This window comes from Muntiacus reevesi, chromosome 13, assembly GCF_963930625.1.
Source record: "Muntiacus reevesi chromosome 13, mMunRee1.1, whole genome shotgun sequence".
NCBI classification, from domain to species: Eukaryota; Metazoa; Chordata; class Mammalia; order Artiodactyla; family Cervidae; genus Muntiacus; species Muntiacus reevesi.
The window spans coordinates 9,779,409-9,786,768 of NC_089261.1; the positions used below are offsets into that span (position 1 = coordinate 9,779,409).

The window sequence follows — 7,360 nt, forward strand, 5'->3', positions numbered from 1 at the left end:
TTTCAATATAAATTTCAATATAAAATTTTCAATAAAAATTTCAATATAAATTTTCAATAAAAATTTCAATATAAAATTTTCAATATAAAATTTCAAACTTTAAGCTTCTTATTTTGTATCATGGTAGTTTCAGGTGAGCAGCAAAGGAACTCAGCCATACATATGCATGTGGAGTTTGGGGGAGGATGGATAAAATTTATTTTTATATATTTATTTGGCTGTGCCGGGTTTCAATTGCAATACCCAGGATCTTTTTCATTGCAGCCTATGGGATCTAGTTCCCTGACCAGGGATCGAACCCAGGCCCCCTGCATTGGGAGCACAGCGTCTTAGCCACTGGACCACCAGGGAAGTCACCTGCAGCATTATTTGTAATGGCTAAGACATGGAAGCAACCCAAGTATCCATCTGTAGATTAGTGGGTAAAGAGAATGTGGTATAAGTATACAATGGAATATTATTCCAGCCACAAAAAAGAAAGAAATCTTACTACTTGTAACAACATTGATGGACCTCGAGGGAATTTTGCCAAGTGAAACAAGTCAGACAAAGAAAGACAGACACTGTCTGGTATTACTTACATGTTGAATCTTTTTTTCTTGAACTATAGTTGATTTACAATATTGTGTTTGTTTCAAGTATACAGTAAAGTGATTCAGTTTTATATGTATACTTATTTCAGATTCTTTTCATTATAGGTTATTATAAGATATTGAATACAGTTCCCTATGCTATACAGTAAAATTCTTGTTTGTTTATTGTATATATATAGATAGATAGATATAGATATAGTAGTGTGAATCTGTTAATCCCATACTCCTAATTTATCCCCTGCTTCCATGTTGAATCTTAAAAACAAAACCAAATGAAATCCAAGCTCATAGATACAGAGAAGAGACTGGTGGTTGCCAGAGTTGGAGGTTGGGAGAAACGGTTGAAAGTGGTCAAAAGATACAAACTTTCAGTTATAAAATAAGTAAGTTATGGGGCTATCATATACAGTATGGTAACTGTAGTTGATAATATTGTAGTTATATTTGAAAGTTGCTGAAAGAGATCTTAAAAGTTCTCATCAAAGAAAAAAATTTTTGTAACTATGTAAGTTGATGGCTATTAGCTAGACTTTATGGGGACCATTTTGCAATGCATAAAAAAATCATTGTGAGGTACACCTGAAACTAATATAATTCTACATGTCAGTTACACCTTGTTTTTTTTTTTTTTTAAAAGAATGTGTATGAAGGGGAAAAAATGCTGTAGACATCCAAAGATCTTTTTGCTGTATTTATTGATGTAATTTATTTACTTATTTTTGGGAAGTAGTAAGAGAAATCTAGCCCTTGCCTTTGATTTTTTTAATCCTCTGCTTTATGCTGAAAATAATATATGCAGTTACATGGCCATTTCTTTCTCCACCTGGAACTCCCAAGAGGCAATTAAGACTCTGTGAACTGTTCTAATTCTTACTAGGAGACCATCTAATCCCCAAGGTAATTTAGAAGCATTATTCTGTTTATTGATATTCATAATTATACACATTCAGTAGTGATTAAGAGGCTGCGGTTGAATAATCAAAAGCTGACAGTCTTCTTGTCTTTACATGAAAAGATAGTCCCGCATTTCAGCCGTTGAGCAAATCGGATGCATAAAAACGTACAATATGATAATGCTCTTATCACTCAAGTTTCATCCCCATCCTTTCCACAGATGAGACTCCCCCTTGAACCAAATTATCAGACCTTGCTTTCTTTCTTGATGTATGTTCGATTTAAATTTTAGCTGTCATTGAGTACCATCCTTCATGCTTGGAGATGGCACCTTCAAAGGGTTTTCTTGAGAGCTAGAAGTGTTGTTTGTTTATGGAGCAAATGCTCATTAAGTTCTACCGGAGAAACTGCTACCTGCTGTTTGCACAGTTAATTTTCTGTGTGTGTTTGGGCAGCTAAGAAGCAGCAGTGGGTCTGGAAAGGTACCATCTCATCTAGAGTTCTCAATGACCCTATATTTCAACATTTAATAATGCTAGATATAAAGATCTTAATTAAGAAGTGTCCCAGCCATGAGTTTGAGGGATTCATCATAAACCATCAGACATTTGTTTGGAAAGGGTTTTACCTGAAATTCCACTTTTTTTTTTTCCTCTTGGTGCCCACAATTTTTAAATACCATTGATTTGGAAGCCTGAATCTTAAGAACTAGAGACATGTATGCGATACAGGGTATAGAGTAGAGATCAGTGGATTTTTTTAAATAAAGGGTCAGATAATAAATATTTTAGGCTTTGTGGACCATTCAGCCTCCTTGGAAACTACTTAAGTCTGTCATAGCAGGAAAGTAGTCACAGATAGACATACACAATAATCATGGCTATAGTCTAATACATGTTAATGGACACAGACATTGGAATTTCATTCAATTTTCTCATGACTTTTTTTAAAAAAAATTATTCTTCTGTTGCGTCAAAAGCAGGCAGCTGTCTGTATTCGACCCATGAGCCCTAGTTTGCTATTCTCTGACACAGACCATCATAACTGTTTAGTTTTCTAGAATTTCATTGACCGCTGACTAAGCTGCTGTGACTGGTTTCGTTGTGAGTCTTGCTTTCTCTTTAAGTACCCACTGATTTTCTCTGGCACATTCTTGCCGTTTGACTCTGTGACCAGAGGCAGTTTCCTCTAACCCGTCAGGATAATGATAAAAAGCAGGTATAACACGCAAACAGCTATAAAAAGAGCCATACAGTGACATGAATCATTTTTGAGACTCTAGGAAAGCCAAGCCTATTTGTCCTCGCTGGCTTCTCATCAGTATATTCTGGAAGCATCACTAGGTGGTATATAGTCTTCATGCAGTTTGCAAAGTCGAAACGGAGCTAGAGGTTTTTAGATTTGTACATATGCCCATACATCTTAATCTGCTTAGACTCTCAAGATAGGATCTTTCCCCACTACCTTAGGGAAGAATCCTCTGCTGTTAAACTATTTTATTCTGTCGCATACCTTTTAAAAAAAAAAAAAGGCTTTAAGATAAATATTCCCCAAGTTTTCCAATGACTCGAGATCCCTGGATCTGAGTTTTCGGTGAACATTTTTTTTTAACATAGACATGAAAGGAGTATACATGCAGCCCATTGGGAGTGGGCATGTGGTCTCTCGCTGGTGGAGCAAATGTTTCAGACTGTTGTTATTCAAGATAGTTTCTGGTGTCTGTGCCCCGGGAGATGGCCCTCCACTACGGGAAGGTGGGAGGTGACCGGGAGCTGCCCGGCTAAACCAACAGAAGTGCGGACCGGATTTCTGGCCTGAACCCAGACGTTTGAGCGCCTCGTAGCTCCTCGGGGACCTGACAGGCAATTGTATTATGAAAGCTGACATGCTGAATGGGCCGCTTTTACAGATATTCTTTACCTGTCTCTTTGTGTTAAAGTGGGAGAAAGCCAAGTAGCAGAGGAGAGAGTCGAGGAAGGCGGCAGGGAGCTGGCAGGTGGAATAAAATATCGGGCGGGTTTCATGCACGGAGCCCGATGTAGACTGCGTAACAAGAAAGGGTTGCACAGAACAAATCTCTTTTGTTCCCCGTCATCTTTAAATGAGTGTCAAAGTAGGCAGGGGGGCTTTGACCGTTAACCGCACAATTTAGCCGGCCTGTTGTGTCCTGCGGGCCCCACCTCCTCGGAGTTTCTCAGATTAGAAAAGAAGACCCCAGCCCCTTATAAATGGGCCATCTCTTGTTCTTTGTGTCCAGACTGCCCAGTGTGAAATCCACAGTGACGTTAAATGTTTTCTAATGAATAATTACTGAAAGGAAATGGAGGACTATATGTGTAATGGATTGTAGCGCATTAAAATGTTTTATTTTGGGCACAAAAATGTTGTCCTTCACAAGCACCACGATTGTTGCAAAAGGGCCTTTGTGCGGGACCTGTTTCAATGGATTATCGGCCAGCGTTTCCATCGCAAGTGGGAATCAAAGGCTGCCTTTGGCAAGCTAATGTTTTTCAAGATGGCAGCCATGAAACACATTTAGTATTTAAAGTTGTGGGGTTTAAAGGAATGTTTGAACTCTGGAGATTTTCTCACTTACTTTCCCCCCTTTTGATTTGGGAAAGGGTAGAGGCTCTCCCACCCCCACGCCCTCGTCCTGGTCCAGCAGCAGCCGGACGGTCTGCCTTTACCAGACCCTCGGAGCGTGTTTCATACAGACAAGCAAGAGGCCCCAGGCATGGCTGGTTGCCACTTTCTCTGGACTAAATATCATTTTATTTTTTCCTGGGTGTGTGTGGGGATGACTATGAGACTAAAGAGCATCTCAGATGGCGTCTTGTGGTGAACTTACTGAGAATTTCCCAGTGGGATTTTACTATGGAAACTGTTGGGATCTGAGGGGCTATTCAGTGTCAAAGCACTGAGATCCTTAGGTCTGTGCACCAGCTCTAATCGGTTTATGACAGAACTAACAGGAGTTTCTGTGCTGCTTGAATTGGTGTGGAGATGTCAGCTTCAGAGTTTCAGTACTGCTTTGTTGCCAGTGAGACAACCGCCACAGCCAGGGTCTTCTCTCTCTCTCCCTGGGATTTTCCTAATACGAATGTTAGGGAGCTGAAGGCAAAAATAGCTGTGAATGTCTGACGCTCATGGCTAAAATGTTTCTGGAAGGTGGAACATTCCAAACTCTTGGGTCATCTACCTTCGTGGAGTGGAGGGTGAATGTGTTTGTCCCCTGGAAAAAGTCTCTTTGGTCCTTATGGATGTAGCCAAAAACATCCACAGTCTCAACTTTTTTCCATGAGATTAATTGTATGGAAGTATTGTACTAAGGAAAAAAAAAAAAAGCTAAGCATTTCTCATCTGTGAATTAGAGATGTTGACAGAAGTGGGTCTTGCTTACAAGACTCTGCCTGAAATCCTCATTGGTTTTTAAGTTTTAGGTATGAGAAGCAGCCACAGGATTCTGTGTTAGAGAAGAAATAGATGCAAGAATCAATACTTTTAAAAGCTGCAACAGAATGTTGATCTTCCTTCTGACATGTGAACATAACTTCCATCCTCCCAGTCTTTCTCTTTTGGTTTATTCGGTTTACCTGCTGTCTCCACAAGTTTACCTAATTTTTACTGAAGCAAGGCTTTCAGTGACTCAGCTTCCTCAGCTCCTATTTTATAGTGAATTAGTGAAAAATAAACGTGAACTTCCTCATAGGCACTGCTGCCCTACATTCTTTATCTTGAGAGGAAACACAATTAAGTTTTCAAAAGGCTTTTAATTGTGGGCTATAACCCACACACTGAAAAATACATAAATAAAGTGCGTGCATGTACCCTCAGTCACTCAGTCATGTTTTTACTTTTTGCGACCCCATGGACTGTAGCCCTCCAGGCTCTTCTGTCCATGGGATTTCTCAGGCAAGAATACTGAAGTGGGTTGCCATTTCCTCCTCCGGGGGATCTTCCTGAGCCAGGGATTGAACCCACATCTCTTGCATCTCCTGCATTGGCAAGTGGGTTCTTTACCACTTCACCACCTGGGACCCCCCCCCTGGATTTTCATGACTTAAAAAAAAAATCATTTGCTGTGCAAATAAAAATTACACTTTTCAAAGAAATCAGTGGATTTCACAAAGTGGAAGCATCTAGATGATTTTAAGTGGTACAGAGATGGCATAGTTGTGTGTTCATGCAAATTGGAGAGAAGAACTAGCAACCTTATACATCACTGTTCAGATCCTACACCTGGGAACAAGCCAAAAGGCGTTGTTGTGCCTCTTGAAAAAGGCAGGACTTGGACACGCCAAAAGTCACCGCTGAAACGTGGACTGACCAGATTCATCCATGATTGTCTTTTGTGTGGAGCTGACAGCTTCTGGTTTAAGTTTGGGAGGAGAAAACAGACCCAAAGGCGTTTACTCTTCAGCCAGCAAAGGCGTTGTAATCCTGTCAGCAAAAAATAAGAGCTTTTACCCACAAGCTACGAGTCGCCAAGCAGTTGTTGGGGAATCTCCAGGTGTGGCCTTGTTATTTAGTTGATGGAGGGAAGGGACCTAGTGAGATTTATCGAAAGGGCCTTTCCCGGCATCCAGTCCACTTGTTCAGTTGCCCAGGCGTGTCTGACTCTTTGTGACCCGATGGACTGCAACACAGCAGGTTTCCCTGTCCTTCACCATTTCCCGGAGCTTGCTCAAAAACCTTACGGTTTACAATTTGAGCTCTAGTTTGAGTCAAAAGATCATCCTTTTTCTTCTGGATTTGTTAAACTTCTATCCATCATGTTATTTTTACCAAACCTAGGTAATGCACAGTGAAGCCAAACAAACCAAAAACCTTGGAGTTTGGAGCAGAGAAAGGTTTATTGCAGGGGCAAGAAGACAGTGGCTCGTGCCTCCCAATCCCCAGAGTCCTTGAAGGGTTTCAACAAAGCACTTAGAAAGGCGAGGTAAGGGAGGGGCGTGGTTAGTTGTTTCTTCTCAGTGTAGAAATCCTTTGTTTTTTGCAGTTGTCCACATAAGCCAGGTCTTTCAAGTTCACCTCTTTTCACCAAAACTTCTTAAACCTGTGCCCATTAACCTTAGACACAACAAGTGAGCCGAAAGCAAAGGGATGCATAGGGTTTTTAGCCAAAGTATAAGCTATCCAAGATAGGGAAAAGTTTGGAGAAGTCTGGGAGTCCCCTTCTATACCCATCAAGTCTAACTGCATAGGAATCTTTGAAACAGCCCTAGAACTGACTTTGAGACCATTGTAGCTAGTGGTTTTATTTTGTGGTTGAAGCAGGATGAGCAAATCTCTTTAAGGTTCCGATTTCATTCCCACAGAATCAGAAGTTCCAAATGCAGGACAAATCTGTGGTTCTCACTCAGATGCAGATAAACCTCTTCTAACCTGTTACATACAAAAGAGATGAAGCACCGTGGTGGAGCATTGAAACAAACATGGAGAAGTGCTTGTATTTGCTGTGCAAGAGGCCCAATTGAGTAGACATAGAAGAGTGAGTTTGGAGTGACGGGTGTGTGTTGAATCCCAGCTGGGTCCCTAACTGGCTGTAAACTTAGTTCCACTATTACTGGTTTGGCCAAAACATTTGTTTGGGTTTTTCCACAAGATGTTACAGAAAAACCCCAATGACCTTTCTGGCCAACCCAATATTACTACATCCATTGTTATTTTTATCATCTACTACTTCTGGAGGACAAACTACTATTTATTTGGTGCTCCCTCATATCCTTACATTAAAATCTGTTAAAGAAATATTATGACCTCATATTGTATGGTAGCAATCTGTTGAGAAGAGTCTGTACCTCTGTAGAGTTCCATTGTGTTGCATTACCTGTTTCCTTATTGATGAATATTTGAATTTTATCTTTGTGAGA

At 40.5% G+C, this 7,360-nt stretch overlaps 1 non-coding gene across 1 annotated transcript; it reads right to left on the reverse strand.

Moving 5' to 3' along the window:
- Nucleotides 1-278: 278 nt before the first annotated feature.
- Nucleotides 279-351, reverse strand: TRNAG-CCC (transfer RNA glycine (anticodon CCC)). The gene has a single exon. It is a non-coding gene; the product is annotated as a tRNA-Gly (tRNA).
- Nucleotides 352-7,360: the final 7,009 nt, after the last annotated feature.